Source organism: Gallus gallus, chromosome 19, assembly GCF_016699485.2.
Source record: "Gallus gallus isolate bGalGal1 chromosome 19, bGalGal1.mat.broiler.GRCg7b, whole genome shotgun sequence".
Taxonomy (NCBI): Eukaryota; Metazoa; Chordata; class Aves; order Galliformes; family Phasianidae; genus Gallus; species Gallus gallus.
Window position 1 is genome coordinate 10,090,300 of NC_052550.1, and position 20,927 is coordinate 10,111,226.

Here is a 20,927-nt window from a genome sequence, read left to right on the forward strand (position 1 = left end):
TCCTTTGGAGCGCTACGCACAGAGCACATTTCAGACGGCAGTCAGAGAGCTCGTAATTGTTGATTTACACCCTAATTGGAAGACACCTGCTTTCTTTTTTCTGTTGATTTTTACTTTGAGTCCAAAATTATTCCGCATGTGTCATCATTACATTCATCAATACGCGTTTTGTCTTCCACAGATCCGCCTAATTGCCTTTCTCATTCAGACAACCCTGGAGTTATTTGCTAATGAACACCGTCGCAGCACAGCATTCACACACAGCGCTGCCAGCAGGTGGAGAAGTGGGGAAAGGTGCTGAGCCCCTGCAGGGCCGGAGCCCTCCCAGCCAACGTGCACCGCTCCCACTGGAGGCTGCGGCCAACACCGCACGGCACCCGCAGGAAGGGCCTGAAAGGACAAATGGAGGGAGAGGACATCGGTGGCAGTGATAAAAAGAAAGTTTAAAGCTCGCATTTAGATAAATTGACTGGAAAATTTGATCCACACCGTCTTTCAAATACGATTATACAAACAGAATTTGCCTAAATATTGTAATTAAAATTCTGCCTATAGCATAATAAAAGAGGGAAAATAGTATTAAATGATCAAGGCATTTGAATGTCTGAAATATCACCGTGTGATGTTTCATGCTATCCACTAAATAAGTAATTTACTGCAAAACCTATCAAAGCAAAAGGAAATTAAGTCAGATAAGGCTGCCTTTTATTTTGCAGTTCAGTTTTGCAGAGGATGCCATCACTTTCAGAGCACGTTTGATTTCTTTCAAGGAAAAAGCTCCAAGCAATTCAGCACAGGCCCTGCAACATGCAGGGTGCAGCAGCTCCAGCAGTGGGTGCTGGCCACCAACAGCTCCCATCCGGGCAGGACAGGGCAGGGCTGGCTCCACCATACACCAACATCCCCACCTCCAGCCCACAGGCCATGCAGTATCGCTCCCAATGGCATTTGCACCACAGAACATTTGCGGCATCAATAAAATCCTGGCTCATCAGCACAAATAGAATTTTAAATGGAATTCTTATCAAATCAGCCTCCCATCAAGATCGCACGATGTCGCGCACACAACCTTTTCAGAAGCTGTGTACATGACTGCTGCGGGAGGTGCAAGCAAGACAAGCTCCAATGAGACCGCTCGACTGATGCAGCGCAACAGGCGGCGGCGTGGGGCTCAGCACCGTTTGGGCGGTGGGTGCTCGGCAGGATGTGAGCACACTGCCAGCAGTGCAGGAGCAAAGCACAGCCCAGGTGTGCGACACAGACATGGCACGGCCCTGTGCGTCCCTCCCCACCTGCAGTGTGCAGAGCAAACTGCACGGCACAGCTGTCTGAAGGAGCGCAGCCCCAACAGCAGCACGGGTGCCTGTGTGACAACCCCGAGAAATATTTCTGCAAACACAATAGAAGAGATAATGGTAATTAGGCCAGCGTTTTGTGCCATAATGTTCTTGAATGCCTACAAAAATACAATATTTTCAGCAAAAGATAATTGAAAAGATTATTTGCCTTATCTAAAATAAGTTTTTTCCAGCCTCAGCACATCTGTTTCCAGAATCCTCACAGACGTTTGCTGCAATGCCACTCAGTGCTGTTTGTTACTGTGAGAAGGGCTGAACAAAAGCCCCGCTGTGTTGGTTCTGTTTGGGTCCCTCTGCAGGACATGGTCCAGTGTTGGCACCAGCCTACAGATGGATGGGGACAACACAGCATGGCTCACATGCGCAGCTCCCTGCACATACCCTCAGGCAGTCGCTGCCACCAGGTTACGTGCACCAGGTTCCTCATGGGACACCTTCAGCGCAGCACGCGAGGTGTGAGCTCAGACACCGCTGGTGTTAACCCCGCACACCAACCATGCTGACCGTCTGCTTACAGAGCTGACAGGGGAGCAAACTTCTGCAGGGGCTCCAGGTGACACTTCACATTCTGAACATTTTTCCTTTTGCAAAGAGAAATCACCTTCTGAAATTACAAGCAAATAAAGCGGACTTCCCAGAAAGGGGCAATTTCTGTGATCTTTAATTGCTTTATTCCTCATAAGGGAAGAGAATGATCAGTGGTTGAGGGAAAAAAAGCCATGCCAGAAATGGATTTCTGCATTTCTCCCTTTTACTCATCGATGGGAGAAGAGCAATGGGGCAGACATGGCACTAATTCTTGTTGTAAACTACTCTGGGAACGTATTTTGCTCAGAGCCATTAGCAGAGAAACACATTAACAGGAAGAGCCAACAGTACGGCACAGTCCAAATGTACATAAAGGTCTCAGTCCTTTATAGCAGCACATATTCTCCACATTTCTCACCTCTCCTTATGAGAGGCTGAATGAGTTCATGCCTCTCCAGGCCTTTGGAACCTCTCAGGAGGGTCCCCAGGGATGGCTCCTGGGCTGAGCCCTCCATGCAGCACCCACTCTGCAGACACCAACTGTGCCCATCTCCGGCCATGCAGGTAAATTTTGCTCTTAATTAAACAAACGCCACAACGACATCTGGGAATTGGCAGCTGCAGTCTGACCAAATAAGCATTATACCTCTGTTAATTAAAAGAAAAACCCTTACAATTTCCCTAATGAAATTTCCACTCGGATAAGATGGAACAGTATAAATTTGTAAAGCAAGAAATAACCCAGGAAGATCAGCAAATCTGCCAATGTATCTTTCTTGTGGAAAAAATACTTAAGCTAACAAGGAAAGATGAAGCTGTAGACGTTGCAAAAGAAAATCAACATTGACTGATTTTCAGCTTGGCTCTGCAGCTGCTCCTACATAGCAACTGGGAAAATGCATCCAGGCTTCCCTTACTCATTTGTCCCTATGCTGTCCCTCCCAAAGTGACCCTCACAGCGCCTTCCACACCAGGCAGGGAGCACTGAGGGTACTGCACCCACCCTACAGCCGCACTGCCCACAGCACTGCAGCACACACCCCACAGCAGCACTGCCCCTCTGTGCACCAACAGGGCCATCCTGCACTGTCTTTCCTGTGATGCAGTGATGCAATCCATCCCTTTTTTCTTTTCTCTATCTGCTTTTCTTTCAGCTCTTTGCTGTCTCACAATGACCTACTTTTGCCCACAGAGGAGCTGTACTCGCCTCTGATACTGGTTTCCTCCTTCCCTCTCATCTGAGCTAACTGATCCCAGGACTGCAGGTTCTCTCAGGGTTCAGTTTTTGCACTATTTACCTGTACTACAACCAGTACAATGAGCCCATGGGACCTGATAGGGCTCTCCAGGTCCTACTGAGCAAAAACCAGCCAACACTGAGCAATGGAACAGGGCAGTTACTAGTAGCAGCACTTCCAACTGCAGCACTCACAGCCCTAGGCCTCCCCATTACTCCAAGCAGCCACCACTGCCACATTTATTGCACACATTTGGTGTATTTCTGCATTGTTCTCAGTGGGCTGTACAGAACCAAAGTGATGTATTATTTATGAGAAATAAATATTAATCAATGTCAATAAATATTCATGCACCTATAAAAAGAGAGCGGCAATAAATAACGGCCAACAAGTGACAGCATATGTCCTTCCAGTTGGAGAACTTGGCAAACAGCATAAATATCTCAGCCAGACGCACACAAACACACCCTGACTTCAGGTCTCAGCCGTAACACCAGGTGTAAACACTGCGCAGCAATGGCTTTGCAGCACAGCCATGTGGTTAATGTGGTGACCCAGCGTTGTGCTCACTGAGCAGGGCCTTCTGCCTCTCCTGCTGCTACGGAGGACAACACTGCCGACCCACCCCAGGATGTGCCACTGTAGCAGCACTGCCCGTCGGTCCCTGCAGGCAGAGGGGCTCTGCCGGGCAGTGCTCTTGGTCACACCTCGGCCACTGTTTGTGAGCAGTCCTCTGCTGCCGGCACCACCCGGGTCTCACCTCCTGCACAAGAAAAACATACTGATGTGCTCGCCACAAACCAGCTACACGGCAGCACCGGTGCTCCCCACCCCGCACTGCATTAACACTGCTGCAGGGCCAGTGCAGCGCCGCACTCCCGATGCGGGTGTCCCCATGGAGCCTCCGCACGGCCCCACTGCCACACGGGGAGCCGAGCATGTGCCGTGCGGCTGTGACACGGGCACGGGAGAGCAGCGAGCGAACGCCACAGGAGCACGGGGCGGCGGGCGGCAGCTCTGCCCGCCGGGCGCAGCGCTCGGACCCGGCACCACTGAGCGCCTTCCGCTGAGCAGCGCCGCGATTCGCTCCTGCACAGCGCCTCTCCGGCCCGCAGAGGGCAGCAGCATCCTCAGCCCCTTCCTCACTTCCCGCACCAACTCCCACCGCCCTCCCGTACGCAAAGCTGCTCCCGTCGGTCCCGCCCGCGCCCGACAGCCACCAGCCATCCTCAGCCCAGCCGCCGCAGCTGCTTTCTCAGTCAGGTCCGTGCCCCAACGGGCAGTCAAACGCAGAGAGAAGAAAACGGCCCTCGCCCCACTGCTCTGCTTTCTTCCAAGCACCTCGCTTTTCAGGCTATGAAAATAAGGAAATAAACCAACCTAGCTGAGTTAAAACACTGGGAAAGGCAGATGGGAAATGGTGTGCAGCAGTATTTGTGCAGTGCTGCACCGATTCCTGTCACCAAAGATTTACTTAAGGATGAAGAAGGAATAATCGGGGTGAGAGCACTCAGAGAAGCTGAAAGCCCACCAGGAGCTGGGGCAAGGGGGGGGCTGCCACTGATCAGTATGTGCCACCATATGCTGTCATCACTTCAGATTTCCTGTGTGTCTCTGGGAGCCTCCGAGGGCTTTTCGTGCTCTTCACTCAGTTTTCAAACTCGTGGCTGTTCTCATCAATAAAAGATTTGGTTTACTCACTGTGGCAACCATATAATGAAAAACAGGTGCAGCTACATAGCATTTCTCTTTAATTACTATTTGTGGGGTGAAAAAGAATTAATTATTCTGCATTGTTAGAGCAGGATGAACCACCAACTAATTACAACCTTGATTTTAATTCAGGCAATGTTGCACAACATTCTATTAATCCAAGTAAATACTAATACAGGCTGTAACCATTTCCCATGTGCCCCCCCCCCCGGACAGGCACATCTCAGCTGTGTATTTCTCCTCCACAGCATCCTGTCCGGAAACACGAAGTGCTTTTGCTCAGAATTCAGGGTGCTGGGTTTTCCTCCCCGAGCTTTTTTCTCCAGCACCGAATTGTTTTTGTTACTTGTGGGTGAAGGACACGAACCCAAGGAAAGACAACTGCTGTTATTTATCCACACTGCCCTCCAAAGTCAGCCTGCTCACCAACACTCCTTTGCTTCCATACGGACACATGAATGGATCTCTGCTGGGTGCTGTACCTGCTAAAAGGCTTCCTGACAGCCAGCTTTTAATTCCTGCCAGACTCCAATGCCTAAATCGCACAAAAAAGCAACAGCACACAGAACTCCCCACCCACAATGGGGTGTCAGCACTGATGCGGCTGCACACTCATGGTGAGCTGTGCAGGAGGCTCCAGCACCACTACATCATGCATAGCTGTGCATTCTGCAGATCTCCTGCTTTATTTGCAGGAGTTTCACTTGCCAGAGCACTCAGGAAGAATGGGAGGCTCCTGGCAGAATGACTGCAGTCAGACAAACAGAGGCTTTCACCATTTAACTGAGCAAGTTCTACGATTCTCTTCTCTCCCTCCTTCCAGCACCATGGGCCTGGCAGCACACTGGCACTGAAGTTTGCAGACCCTGGGCTGAGGGACAGCCCCAGTGCTGCACCCACAGCCCCAAACATCGCTGCACCCAACACAGCACCCCATGGGTGCAGCTCCCACCCAGCCAGGCTGTGAGCCCCACTGCTGTCATCACAGAGACCCCACGTGCAGCTGATCAGAATCACAAAACCAATATTTTTACCGTTGCAAAGCACCATCTTGCTGGAAACAAAGCTCCATTGCCAGTGCTGAAACTAATAACTGTATTTTGAGTAGACTGGAAATAGAAAATCTTCAATCTGTCCACTTGTTCTGCTTTGGCTTTATTGAAGCACAGGACTGGGGGATGGGGCTGGCTTTGAAACAGTCCCTTATTTTGAAATTTATTATGCTGTTAGTTATCATTCACATCATTAGAGAACATGGGATGGCACTGAACAGCATTCTGTTCTGTTGGTACATCAATATCCACGTAAAATACAATTGAAGGAAGCTCTGATTTTATTGAGCAGAATGACTTGCGTGCAGCAAAGCAAAACCGTTTAGAAACATTAATAGCCCTGTAAGCCTGATTCTTTTGTTGTGCTCCAGTTGAGAACAAAACCTCATGCCTGCCAAGCTTCCACAAAGCCAACCCTGTTTCAGTGTTGTTAGAAGTGGACTGAACTTCCCATCATGTCCTGAGATCACCGTCAACTGGTGCTGCCACATCAGTGTACCCATCAGCTGCACACGATGCTCACCAAGGCTATTCAGGGAAATAACCATTTGTACAGAACTGTGAGAGTGCACCAAACTCCCCAGTTATTGGCAGTCACAGCCTGGCTGCCTCCCACAGCAGTGCCACACAATGGGCACAGAGGAGCCAAGATGACAAAACTTAAAACAATTAAAAACGTAATTGCATGACTCTTGTACCTGGGAACTGACCATGGAAGGAGATCAGAGCAGGGCAATGGGGAGAAGCACACGGCAGGCTCCAGCTGCAGCACCCCTCTGCCAAAGGAAGCACACAGCAGCAGATGCTGCACCCCAGGCTGAGCTCACAGACCCATAGAAGGCTGTGTGCCCCCCACCCTGCAGCTGGAGGCGGCGGTACTGAGTGGGTCACAGCCTGCAGGGACAGCCATCCTCTTCCAGTGCCTCCCTGCATAGCAAGCCAGGGAGGGAAGCACAGCCCTGGTTTACAAGGCAGCCGCTCCAGCCACCCAGACCCGCTCTGTGCCACAACACAGCGGAACACACCCACCCAAAGCTGTAGCCCTTCTCACTACTAAGGACAAGGGATGATGGCAGGGACCTTGTCCCGGCTGGCACAGCAGCTGCAGAGACCAATGCCCATATGGGTTCTGCAGTTCTCTGGAGAAACTGCCCAGAGACCTGAGAGAGGGCAGGGGAAATCCATTTCCTGAGGCAGCAAACATGTTCAGCTATGCTTTCCTTCATAAGATGTATGAAATCCTCTAACAGCAACAACAGATGTTTTATTACACGTACCCTACACTATGTAGACCAACACTACTGCCTTGCATACTGCCCTGCGCTCAGCAACTGACCTGCCTGGGGACCTGAAGTTACTCATACTACATAATGCAGGAGGTTTCTAATACACATTTTTATGTCTACAGAACCCTAAGAAATACTAATAACGTGAAGGGGAAATCCAACTGCCTGCTCTGATGGTTTGAAGCACAGTATAGATTAATTGCTGCTCTCCAGTGTTGAAAACCACCCCAAGAATACATAATCATCATAGATAACTGCTGAGCAAAACAGCTGCTCAGGCCCTATTACATATATTTATAGCAGTGACAATCCAGAAAAAAAAAGATACTGCTTTACAGAGAGTTAAAAAGTGATGCAATTTGCAACACACACACATGCATTAAACAACCATAAAGCTTCCCTGCTGCATTGGCACGGCATTGTAATATATGTTGGCATTATGTCAGGAAAAGCAGTTTCCGAGACTCAGCCACATTAATGTTCATCCTAATGAACTCTCTGGAGGAACTGTCATAAATGACAGAATATCATAAAAGAGCTTCGCTTCCAATAAAGGCCAGAGATAGCATACACAATGATTATATTCAAGGGACAAGCTCTGATCTGTGATGTTCCGAGGCAAGGCAGTGATATTTCTGGTTTATCAGTTATTCACTGGGTTAAGCTTGTTCCTTTCATCTCTGCAGTAGCATTTGAAGTAGGAGTCATAGCAAAGAACTTTAAAGATGTCCTCTAAAGTTATTAGAAATAATAATTGAAATAGTTTTTGCCTGACAATAAAGTCAATGGCTGAAATTATTCAAGCTTTCAGAATCAGATAATGAACTAAGTTTCTTCCTGCTGGTAATCAGCTCATTTGGTTGCAAAGATCTTCTTAATAAAGTCAGCTTGATTAACTCCAGCCCAGTTAAAGAGGGTTGCTGAGCACTGTGCACTTAATTTTTAAACAAAAATGCACACTTACTGGGAAAGAGGAAAAAATGGAATCCCATTTTCACTGGGAACAGCTGGCATGCCTGCTCTGAATAAAGTGAGGATTTCTGAATAGTTAACATGGAGGTGGGAAGGCTGTCACCACTCCACCACCCCCACTGCAAAGATTTGGCTCCAAACCCATTTGTGGAGAGGAGCGCTCCCTGGCACGAGGAAACCCACCCCACGCTGGGACATAAGGAGGAAGCTCTGATAGATGCCAGCAGCAGTTCAACTCACCCAGCTGAGCAGGGCCTGTCCACATCTGCCCCGGGAGTTACTGTCCAGAGATCTGAATGCTGCAGCCCTGCTCTGGGGAATATCAGATATCCTTATGACGGGAATCACTGCTCCTTTACCCAGGGGAGAACCATACAAACCACATGTGCATCTCAGAACCAACCACTCTGAAGCAGGCCATCTCCAAGGCCATGTGAGAGGCCTGTCTCTTCCAGCACACCCTCTGATAAGTATGAGCACAGCTGCTTGTCTCAGTTACTTACAACTGAATCACAGTTCTTATTGCTTTCCTCCCATTGGATGTCACTGCAAAAAAAAGCTTAATCCAGCAAGTCCCTGAAAGCATAACAGAAATCACCAGTGCCTCACGGACTGCTTGCCTACTTCTGTGATTGTGTGTGTGATTCACTTGGGAAACATAGGCACATACCTTCCCCATTTGTAACGTGTGCTATCTCAGGATGGTTGCATGTACTGCGTTGGTCACTCCCCAGCAGCTGACTGCAAATTGCAGCCTGAGCCTCACCCAGCATCCAAACAGCAGCCACCTCTGCTCTGCTCTATGCTTCTGCCTCCTGAGGTCACAGCAGTGCTCCCAACAAAAAAGCACAGCCAAGTTCTGCTTCGTGTATTCTTTCTTTTTTTTTCCTTGAGAAAGTGTTTATTGAAGAGTAAAACGTGGCCAAAAACTCAAAGAAGAAAAACCTACTTTCTTGCAGGGATCTGCTTACAACCCCTGTGAGGTGACCATGCCCACACACCCAATGTTGCACATAAAGGAGAACCACAATAGCAAGAAGCAAACAATTGCTGCAGGACACACAAAGCTAGCCTGCCTCCTATGTACCCTTGCAGTGGCACAAATTTATCTCTGTTCTTTGTTGTACAGCTAAGGTTGGGGAGGTCAAAAAGAAAGCTTCGCAGCATCCACCCTGCCCGGCAGAAATACCAGACTTGGAGAAACAGGACAAATCACGTTGTCACACCCAAGATATTTGAGGGACTTCGCAATGAGTCCAAATCAGGCCCATCATCTCTTTTTGAAAAGAGCAGTTCTACATAAACTGCAACTGCAGTCTGTTTTCTAAAGAAACAGACACTGAAGCGCAGGATGCAGATTGCAGCCCCCACACCATGAGTGTGTGGGACACAAACCCACGGCACAGAGCACAGGAAGAAGCAAACTGACACAGCAACTTCATCACTCCCACGGCCAGCAGAGGACACGACGCCAGCTGTGCCGTGCTTCACATCTACCAGCAGCCCTCTGCACCAGCACGTGCTGCTGGGATAACGTGGATTCATCCTCCTCTCTGAGCACCGGGACAACACGGGGCCGCTACCCCACCTCCTAATGGGGCCCTACCACAGCTCTCCAGGAATACAACCCCTCCTCCATTCTTGTTTTTTCTTTCTTTGCTTTCTTCTCTGACTCCTACAAAGGAATACACAACACGTGCTAATACTCATCCTGCGACTTCAGAGTCCTTCAGCAAGCAGCAGCGTCCGCATTTAACGACCCGGCTGCCTCTACCATCCCGACAGCTTCAGCAGTTACAGTGTGACACAGCCAAAAGACGAGCGACTCGCACAGCTTACCTGCCAGCTGCGGCGCGGCGCCACAAGAGCCTCCGCTACGCACCTAAAAGCCATTAAAGAGGAATCAGTCAGCGCCACAGCGGTGCGAGGACCTCCCCTGCGCTCAGACATGCGGGCGGTCCATCGCAGCCTCGCGGCACCCCTCAGCGCTCCGCCCCTCGCCACGCAGAAAGCCTCCACCAGCGAGCACGTGGAACGGCACGCCGTGCGCGTAGCGCGCTTCAACCCCCAGTTAAGCAATTATTACAGCGCAGCCCCTCCCGTCCGCTTCAGGACAAAGAAGTTCGAAAGAAAAGAAGCGGGGCGGTGCCCCCATTGAGGCGGCGCCCACGGAGCTCCGAGCGGCTCCGCGCAGCGCCGCGCGCCCCCCCGCCACGTGCCGCCCCGCAGCCGTTGGCCCCGAGCGCAGCGAGGAACGGAGCACGCGGTAATTAAAAATGCAATTTCCAGCCTCTGCCTGAGACTCGCGTGGGATTTGCGCTATTAAATAATGCAACGGTAGCAGGATGAGCACAACGAGAAGGCGTTACAAAAAAAAAGAATGCTCACCCATCCCTGAAGATCCAGGCTTACAGAAAAACTCCACAAAAGAAGAACTTCCAGAAAGAGACCCTGCCGCAGTTGCGGTCAGCCCTCAAATGAGGTCTAAGAGGGGCCAGGCTCCGCCCCTTCCTGTCATACAGGTAAATTGCCTCCACCTGTGCTCCCAGGGCTGACCCGGTCCTTTCCCCAGGTGCTCCATCAGTGGTTCAGGCCGAGACTCAGCAGTTCCCATACCAATACCACCACTGTTACGCAACGAGGCTGCTTTACTGAATAAAATATATCAGACACTGAAATCACAAAGCTTTGCAGCCTTTACCCACGTGATGGGTTTCAGAAAACATTCTGGTGTAAGGACCAGGGGAAAAGCATCCTTCTCTCTGTAGAAAATACCTCAAAAAGCAGGTGTGAGTGAAAATTCTGACACCTTTTAAATATTATACCTGCTTTGAATGAAGTTATTTTCTTATATAACTTTTTGTTTCAGGAATTAAGGTGGCGCTTGTCATTAATCTGAAGTTTGTGTATGTAAGTATTTTCCTACACCAAAATGTTAAAGCCTCCTGTTACACAGTGCCATTTATCAGCATTTCCAGGGCTCAGGATGGAAGCACCACTCTTCACTGTCCGAGCAAAGACCGTTTATTTTTCACCAGTTCCCTGCAATGTTCTTCACTGAGATGGACCAGGAAAGGCCCTGGGTGAGCACAGAAAGAAAAAGGATCCTTCCCATGTCCCCTAAACAGCCTCCATGTTCAGAGAGAAAATTTTAGAAGAGAAAACCAATGTGATGAAAAGTAATCAGAAAGCTGCTAGAACTGGGTTAGAATGATTGGCTCTGGGGAAAGTTTCCATTTACCAGGAAATAATGCAGCTCAATATCCTGGGGACCAAGGGATGCTGGGCACAGTGATGGCACACTGAGCTCATGGATGTGGGCTCACCTGCACTGCGCTCCTCCATCCTGCGGGCTGCCATGGCCACACGGAGGTAATTCCAGAGTCCTCTGAGCCACTGTGAAAAGATCCCACAGAAAAGCCAGGTGTTAACAACACTGGTGCAATGGAATGACATGAGCAAGGGAGATTTGTGTAACTTCTGCATTTGAATGATTACTGTGGCAATTTGCAGCTCTGAATTTAACGTTTGATGCCTACAGACACCAGGCTCCTGGTGTGGACCACCTCCCTGCTGCGCTCCTCCTGCAGCACAGCCCCCACGAAGGAGGGCTCCTCCTCCTGCCCTGGCTCATTTTGTAGTAATGTTATTCCGGGATTTCAGCACTGAAATGATTTGTTCTCTCCATTGGGTTGCACTGTTCTTAATACAAGCGCAAACAAATACCTAAAATGTTGATACTGCAACATACACCCATCTCTCTTAGAGAACACCGCAATACCATTTTCCTCCTTGGTTTTGTTATAAGCAGCACTGGCTGCCTCCAGTGCGAGTCCCTTAAAACAATCACCACTTTGGCCTTGCTTTGATGTAGCCATTACATGGATGGAGACATCACCATGAGAAGCAGCAGAAATGATTGAGCAGTTCCAGAAACAGCCACAGCAAAGCAGCTGGAGCAAAACCTGCAGGCTGAAAACATCCAGCAGCACATACTGAGGCTCTGCATTTCTCATAGTTGTTGTGTGTGATGAAAATTGTTTCCCGCATCTTTCAGAGGACAAAATTTGCTCTCTTATTTGCATTCCCCACACAGACCTACAAATTGCAGCAGGCTGAAGGTGACAGTACCGCCCAAGATGATGCAATGAGGCTGGGCAGCTGAGCAGAGCCCACTGCTGGGTGTCATTACTGCTACTCTGGGCGCTCTGCTGCACAATGGCTGTGGGTCTGAGCACAGCACAGGGCTATGCTGTGCGGAGCAGTGCTGGGGCTCACCCCCAGTGCCCACCTTCTGCACACTTCAAACACCATTATGCTCCAAAAGCTACTTTCAGGATTTGTCTCGTGGTCATAGATGCTGTGCTGCTGAGCAGCAGAAAAGGGGGCTTGGCCAGAAGTTGCTGTGGTGTCACAGCATGTGCAAATCTCTTGGCTCCAGGAGTGCCCAGGGAGGTAGTACTAATTGACACGGAGTACAAGTGAATATTGTCACGTAAATAACGATCACGTGGCTCTACAGCTGCTATTTTTTCCCCAGTGTTTTGAAGTTTTCACTTATGGTCACTATAAATGACTTCTTCCCAACCCTAAATTTCTATCAGAACTACCCATAGCAATATTCTGGCCACAGGCAGCTGCAGTAAAATTGATCAGGATGTTGACACATAAAGATACAAGCAAACGAACATAATAAACTGCCAGGAACTGTGAGCAAGGAACGCAATGTTCTCTGCTTGTAACAGCGCCTGGCAGGGATGGTTACTGTGACTTTGTTGTCGCGCAGACAATAGCTGCTCAAATCACCCAGGAAGCCAAAGCGTCCCCCAGCAGAACGGCAGCAAAACGCAACACGTGCCCACAGACAGCGCGCTGCCCCTGCGGCGGGGGTGGGCGAGGCTGGAGGGGCTGCGGGGCAGGAAGCAAAAGCTATTTGCAGTGGGAGAATCTTATTGTTTCCCCTACGGTACAAAGTCGAGATTAAGGCTAAATAACAGAGACCACGATCAAAGTCGTTGCCCCATGTGCAAATAAAGACTGCAAGGGTGATGCCTGCCCTTAGGCAGCATGCGATTCAGAGATCTGATCTACTTATTCTGGGCTGGGACTGTCTGCACACAGGTGTTCAGTAGTGAGCACAGGGGATCTCCCCAGGTCAGAGGAGTCCCACCCGACCTACAGTGAACACAGGAATGGACAGTGGGGGCTGCACAGCCAGCACTCAGCAGCTGACGATCATCATGGAGAGAGGAGCAAGCAGATCATTATGCTGTTTGCATTAGGTGAGCTAATTACAGAGATGGAGGAAATTACAATCAGTGGAAAAATGAGGTAGCTGCTGTCTGGAAACGCAGAAACATCCTGTTGGCCACCACCGACACAGCAGGCTGGGATCACACGGGACGAAGCAGAACTGGCTTTTCAGAGAAGGAAAGTAGAACAAAATAGAAAAGGCATGGATGCTCTGGTGAGCCCTGAAAATGCAATAAAAGTACTCTGGATATGCTCCTACATGCTCCTAGCATCCAGGAGATTGTGATCTTCTTTTTCTTCTACTTCTCATCATTATGCAGCTCTTCAGATTAAAGCAACATCCATGAAGTTGCAGTTCTCCACTGAATAGATATTTTTGTTTCCATTTGCTGGTGTGTTTGGAAGTCAGCCTGCAAAGATGTTCCTGCCAGCTGGGGAATCCCAGAGGACATGTTCCTTCCTCTGCTTTGCTGGCAACTGCGAGGACAAATTATAATAAATGACCTCTTTTCTCCCCCCCTCCTGCACCAGCTGGCTGCCGTCCCCTTCCCAACCTCTGCTTGCATCCGCCGCTAAAACCAAATCTTATTTCCTAGATAAACAGACTTCTTTGGGCTTCTCAAGATAACGCTTAATGGGAAAAAACAAAAACACAACAGTACAAAGGAAGTATTTGAACGGCCTTCCTTCTTTTAAATGTTCTTAGTCTGTTGTTTAGAAGCTGCTGAAAAAAGCCGTTTTCCTGTCTGTTAATGCCAGGTCTGCGCAGCGCTGCGCTCCATCAGATCACCTGCAAACAGGGGAATGGGCTCCGGGATTTCTCTGACAAAACTGTTTTGCTGGAATAAAAACACTCAGTCTTCAAAAACATGGGAGAAAAAACCAACAACCAACCAGATTCTTTGCTGTTTTTGACTGACTGACTGTGCTAACTGAATTTGGGCAGTGCAGGACAGCACGCCCTGCAGGACAGCATGCAGGACAGCACACCTGGCTGCCAGCAGAGCCACAGGTGGCCGTTCTGCACAGCCATACCAGGCCGAGGCTCTCCCTCACCATAACACCTTCCTCACGTGAGGTTTTCTCCATTTTCAATTGTTTTGGTTCAAGTGGGGATGGTAGGTTACTTAGCAACTGAAATTAAAGTTTGATTATTGCATTAATATTGATGCTATCATTGTCTGAATCACAATTCCAGTAGGATGAATGATTTCACTTTTTTAAGATATTGATTTTGGAAAGATACCAATGCATAGGCAATGGGGCTGAGTTCCCACTGCCACAGCAGCCAGCAGAGCTGCTGAGCAAAGCGAGGCAGGTGGAGAGCCAGAACAGCAGCAGGAAGTCCTGGGATGGGGTTCCAACAGAGCTACCCTCAGCTCCGTGCACAGGTTTGGGATGGCACAGAAACATCACTAATTTGAATGAGCTGATGTCCTCCTAGCACAGATGCCTCCTGATGGCAGAGGTCAATCGAGCTGCCACTCACGTGTATTGCCACAAGCCACAGGGTGAACGGGCTCACTTTTCAACTTTCTGAATGCTAAAAGCCTGTAGGAAATTAGGTCCTGATTTTCTCTTTTTCTTCCTTCGCTAAATCCTGTCACACATTTTAGTTAAAGTGTTCAAAACTGTCTTTTGGCAACAGCTTTTCACTGTCACTACAGTGCTCATCTTTGGGGGCTCTCCTGGCTTCATTGAGACTAATTCTGCAGACATGGGCTCCCAGCACATAGAGAACAATAGAAATAGGATTTTGCTGTTATCACCAACTCCAACCTGACTGTGGGCTCAGCAGTAGCACAGGGAAGAAGGTGCTGAGCTGCTGTAACACTATGGAAAGCACGGCAGTGACAGCAGAGTAGCAAGGTCCAAGGCTGCAGCAAGTGAGGACTTGCTCAAATACAACAGCTGTGGGCACAGAAACAAGAAAAAGACTCCTACCTTCAGGCATTGGGAAGGCAGGGATCATCCAGCAAGATACCCTCACCTCCACTGCGAACCGTTCAAGGAGGCCTGGGAAGGGGTGTATCCTGGCTCCAGCCCTCCTGGTCATTTGGGTACATTGCATGCAGCTGAGCTCCCCTGGGCTGGCCCTGCCTTCCGCCAGGTGCTCCATCACTGGTCAAAGCCCTGATTTAGCATTTCTGCTACAGCTGCCTTTGTTGGATGAATGCATCCCCCTCCCTCCACCTGTGTCCATTGAACAAAACGTGTGGTCAATTGGTGGTGAATAAGCAGAAGTTACTTGAGTCTCCCGTGCTTACAACCAGCACCAGTAGCTTTTGTTCAAAGAGTTTTAAATGACACAGTGGCATTTGCAGGTTTTCTCTTGGCAGAATTCTGCATATCCTCATCTAAAAATCTGCCCTGGTGCTCATGGGAGCACAGCTCCTTCTGGAGCTCAGCCCCGCAGCCGTGGGACACCTCCAGCGTACAGACACAGAGCCAGGAGCCTTACTGGGGGTGCTGCATTGATGTCAAGAATAGAGAGCAGTCATGAATGTGGAGCTCCCTTTAAACAAAGACTGACTCGGAATACTTGCCACATAAAATGCAAAAAATAGGTTATATAAATAACATTCTGTGAAAATTTCTTTACTGGTTGTGCGCTGACAGATCTTTAAGATCATAAACTTCACTCTTTTTAATGTTTTCTGTAAGACTTGTAATGAGAAAAGACAATTCTGAAGTCCTGACATTAATAAGTCTATTGTAGAAAGGTCACCTTCCCCTAAGAACGTTTTATTATCGGTGGAGCAGAATAGCTCTGAATATGTAATGACTTTTATCTGATGATTGCCCTGTATTCTATTCCAAAGGAAGAAGGCTTCAGATGTTGAGAATTTACATATAAGCACTGAAGTATTTGGCAGCAGAAAAACAAACCGGTTCAGAGAAATTAATTATGAAGCAGTTATAAAAGACGCATGAAAATTAACTTCTGGTCTTCAGACGTCTCCAGGAGGCACAGGACGGGCCGACCCCGGGGGGCGGCAGAGCAGCACTTGGCTGCAGGACCACCTGTGCTGTGCAGCTCCTGTTTCTGTGCAACTGCTCACAAAGGCTGTCCCTCATTTGCACTTTGCATTTGGTGTAGAAACGCCGCCATTCACACGTAGCAGCATATAAAGGATTAGGGGGTGCACAGAGAAAATAGGAATTAATTTCAGTTATACCAAGAGCTGTGCTTAACTCCTACATCCAAAAACGGTACGCAGAACCAGGGCAGACCGAGGGCCGCTGCCCCACGGCGCTCACAGACTGCGAGATGAAAGGGAAGCGCGTGGCAGGAGCGAGGCCGGGCCGGGGGAGCACAGCGCGCCTCGTGCTGCGGTCCGTGCCCGGCTGCTGAACTGCGCGGCGCTGCTCCGTCCCGCCGCCCCCGGCAGCGCCGCTCCTTTCAGAGGAGGTTTCCCCAGGAGAACCGCGTGTTCTTACACAGCTACGCCAAAGCTTGTTTGTTGTTTTGAGTCATTAGATTACATTGCACCTAATTACTCCCACTCTACCATCAAGGAAGGTTTTCCAACGAATGCTGCCTCTGTTAAGAAACTGTTTTTATATACTGATGGTTTTATCTCGAGAAAGCTTTTCAAAGACCATATAAACAACATCATGCTCCATTTGTCAGGGCATACAGAGAAGGGGAAGTATATTTGTAATCTATTTTTTTCAAGAAAAGAAATGTTTTTCTAAGGGTGCTGTCTGGGACAACAGCTTTGCCTTACGGGAAGGCCAGCTACGAGGGCACCAATTAAATGAGTTTTGTCAGTGAGACTTCGTGATGCCAATTCATCAGTAATGCAAAGCAAACCACATGGGCAGAGTAGCAGAGGATGCTGCAGCACCGGACCCCAGCAAACACGGGTGGGTGGGTTTGTTCCCTTTCATCTCCTTCCTTGGAAGCAGTCAGTAGGCTGTCAGTGGTACCAGCGGACCCAGCTAACCTAACCCTAACAATTCCTCTGCTCCGTTCTGTTTATCCCAGCCACGTGCTTTGTTCAGGGATGAAGACCCAAGCGGCACAATTCACTGCCCAGAGAGGTGACGACATCTCGCAGTCAGGGCTCCAGAACAGACATCCATACACAACCAGGTCCAGCAGGCCCTGTGCGGGAGACGAAGGCTCTCTCGGCATTCCCCACCTCCCATCAAGATGGCCCTTTGGATCTTTTCACACACCGACATCTCAGAGAATGGAGCAGTTTTGAGGCGTGACAGTCAGAGGGGATGGAGAAGAACCTGAATGCCACAGGGCAGGAGGGGCAGCAACAGAGGACGTTTGAGTGAGAAATTGCTAAGATTTAAACCAGAAACAGGACTGGGCTGAACAGGGAAGGAGAAGCAAGGACAAAGGCAGTTCTGCCTGCAGTAAAACCGTGAGAAGATGTGACCCTCCTGCAGCTATGAATCAGATTAGCTGAAGTTGGGCTCTTTAGGTGCTTCCAAGCATGTCCTGTGCCATTTGCACCAATTACAGGGCTGCCGTCCAGCCTGCCTTCCCGTTTGGAGCTTAATGTGAAACAGGAGGAGCCTTAATATTTTTCTATGAGGAAATGGGTATTTAATCTAATTTTTCCAAATCCTAATTGCATCCTTATTTTTCCTAATACTGAGCTGATCAATGAGGCAGCTCAGATTTCACCCTGGCATTTCAGCACACCATAAAAAACAACAACAAAACCCACACCAGCCGCAGCAGCCGTTAGACAGGCTGTTCATTCACAGCAGCTCAACTCAAATGCCACAGATCTCAGAGGGGTTCAGCAACGGAAGCTCTCTGGAGGGGGGAGGGCTGAGTAAGCAGAGGAACGGCCTCATCTGGGGCTCCTTTCTGTTTCACTGCATTGCATTGGAGCCGGTTTGCATCTTCTCACCAGTGCATCTTTTCAGATGGAAAAAATCCTGTTAGAGTGACTGCATCTCCAGAACACAGTTAACTCATGAGTGAAGCAGTGACATTTAAGGTCACGGGCACTGGGGAGTTTGTGTTGAACTGAGCTCCCTCGTGTCTCCAGTAAAGAAGGAACAGCGACAGATTAAGACATTTTTATGGCTTCTATGAAAGCTGCTTCATTTTTCAACCTGCCATGGATGAAACACTTCCTTAATGCCTTTTACATCAAAGAAATAATTTCTTTATGTGCCATCATCCCATCTGCTTTCCATTCCCAATCTCTGTTCCCTTAGAAGGCAGAGCATCAATTGGTATTCAGTGAAGAAATTGTCATTACCTTTATTAATTATATCACATTATTCGGCACCCGAGATATGGGAATTACTGCTCTCCGTGGCACACAAATAGATGCAGATCCCATCAGGAGAGACCAGAAGCACTGCCTGCCAGCGTCAGATGCCTTCTGCCACCACTTCTGTGGCCGGAGCTCTGCGTTCGGGGGCACATGCCATGGGACACTCCTTTTTTTGTGGGAAGAGAGTGCCAGAAGCACAAAGCCTGAGCAGCTTTCCTAACACACAGCAGAGCTCAGAGAGGAGCATGAGCGCCTCACATTCCAGTGTCTGTTCATGTGCTGGACCGCCTTTCTATTATTACTGTTTTAATAGCACCAGCCACCAACAGCACAAAATATCTCTAATTTCCAGCTTGTCAGTATACAAAAACCAGTCCACCTTTTGATACCTGCTGTCCTCCAGAAAAAAATCCCTCTTACCAATGATTTTGCACTGCATACATAGAAGACTCCCGCGCAGTTACCTGGGCTGTAACCTGCAGAGTACAGCAGCACAGCAGAAGCAACAAGGCTGACACTTGGCTGTGGAATGACTGGGCCACCAGAGCTTCTCCCCACAAAGCTGCCAGCTCCTGCATTCAGTGGGGTGTGAGAAACCCCACAATGCATCAGAGCAAAATAAAAATCAAATAGAATAGTGCTGTTCTTCTGTCATTGCAGCCAGCCATTTTTCAGCCCCCCCCCACGTGTTTCCAAAGAACCTGTAAATAAGAGCCAACCCAATGAAGTTTGATTTACCTTTACTCACTCAGGCCCGAAATATAAGCACAGCATAATCCATGCAACTGAAAACTGGGCTGGGGACTTCTGTGACTGCTGGAAAGGAGTGAGACAGAGGTCCCTGAAGCCTCACTGCTCCTGTGTGTCACAACACTGAATTTGGGCAGTGCAGAGAGCAGCAATGCACTCTTAAGACTGACACACAGAGAGGGCGGATGCTGCTTTCTTTTGTCTCGTGTTTTAGTTATACATTAAGAGGAATAAACCCGGAGCAGGACATACCTGTGCAGCCCGATTCCCAGCTGCACATTTTGGTTTTGAACCCAGAGATGAACAGGCTGCAATGGAGTGAATTGTTGTGATAACATTAAAAATTCAGAGGAACTCATTATCCTAAATTTAATCGCTCCTTCTGAAACTCTGTCAGACTCATTATGTTGGTTCCCTTTCTGACATGGTTTAAGCTCCTCCAGAGAGCAGCTGTACCGGAGCAATAATAATGATTAAATTGCTGTCTAAAGCTTCGCTGGCCATCAGAAATAAGTAGAGTAAATTCACACTTGCAGCCACTTTTAAAGACAATTATTGTGCCATAATGACAGAGCTTATGAGATGTCCTTCTGGAGCTCACAAAGCACAGATGCACTGAGAACACAGCCCTGCTGGCACTGCCCACAGAACTGAGCGAAACCTGGGCTTCCAGACATACAAACTGTCTGGAAAAGAGCTACAAGAAAAATGAAGCCTTCACAAGTCCACATAGAAGGCAGGAAGTACATTCATTCACAGGTATGAAGATGGCAGTATTTTTTAGGTAGTCACACAGCACACTGAGTGCACACAGACAAGCTCTTGTAGCACAGCTCATGAGGCCCCATTTAAGAAAACTCAGCACACACCCACGTGTATCCTCTTTGCGCCCCAGCATGCTGAGCCTGGCAGGGCAAGCACTGTGCGATGTGCCAGCTTTCAGGGTGTGTGTTAAACAGAGCTACACACAGGTTAATACCATCAATCAAATTTGTAATTAATTCCAGCAACTCATTAACAGTAGGAGTGAAATCACTGGAGCTTCACCAGTTTATGAGCCCTACGGATGTGTGTCCATTTATGTGCTAAATCATGGCATGGCTGTGCTGTGTACGGTAATGCTAACGCAGAGGTGCTGCCAACAAGCTGCACAGCACTGGAGCAGCATTCCAACTGAAGTTCCACTTCTGCACCCAGGAGTTAACTGGGACACAATATACAAAGTCTGTGCTAACTTCTCCTTCAGCTGTCATTTTTTCCACTCAGACTCAGCCAGGCTGCCCTTCAGCTGCCCTGGGAAGTCACGGTGAAAGGGCAAAGATCTGAGCTGCACCCGGGCCGTGCCACGCATTTGGTGCTTTGAAGCGCCGAGTACGTCCCAGCGTGCCTTGCTAAATAACACACACTGCAGTGAAAAGTTACTCTGAATTATTATTAACAAGCACTGCACTGTTTTAATTGGCCCCCTGATGAATTCTGGCCAAAGAGTGGGGACAATAGATTGCCTCCCTGTGTGAAATTT

At 48.8% G+C, this 20,927-nt stretch overlaps 1 protein-coding gene and 1 long non-coding RNA gene across 9 annotated transcripts in view; one reads left to right on the forward strand and one right to left on the reverse strand.

Moving 5' to 3' along the window:
• Positions 1-3,448, forward strand: part of LOC124417317 — a 37,360-nt gene extending 33,912 nt beyond the window's left edge. The window contains exon 2 of the long non-coding RNA XR_006931854.1: positions 182-3,448. This is a non-coding gene — a long non-coding RNA (uncharacterized LOC124417317). The remainder of the gene's footprint in view (positions 1-181) is intronic.
• The window catches only part of XAF1 (XIAP associated factor 1), a 205,585-nt gene that overhangs the window by 35,848 nt on the left and 148,810 nt on the right, over positions 1-20,927 (reverse strand). For 3 of the 8 annotated variants that reach the window (XM_025142097.3, XM_040650174.2, XM_046902766.1), the window contains 2 exons: positions 11,474-11,543; positions 9,987-10,029 (listed from right to left, as the gene is read on the reverse strand). The gene's annotated coding sequence lies outside the window, so the exon portion shown is untranslated. Of the gene's footprint in view, positions 1-9,986; positions 10,130-11,473; positions 11,544-20,927 lie in introns of those variants that run through there. The other 5 variants (XM_046902763.1, XM_046902765.1, XM_040650176.2 and 2 more) reach the window with 2 other exon arrangements.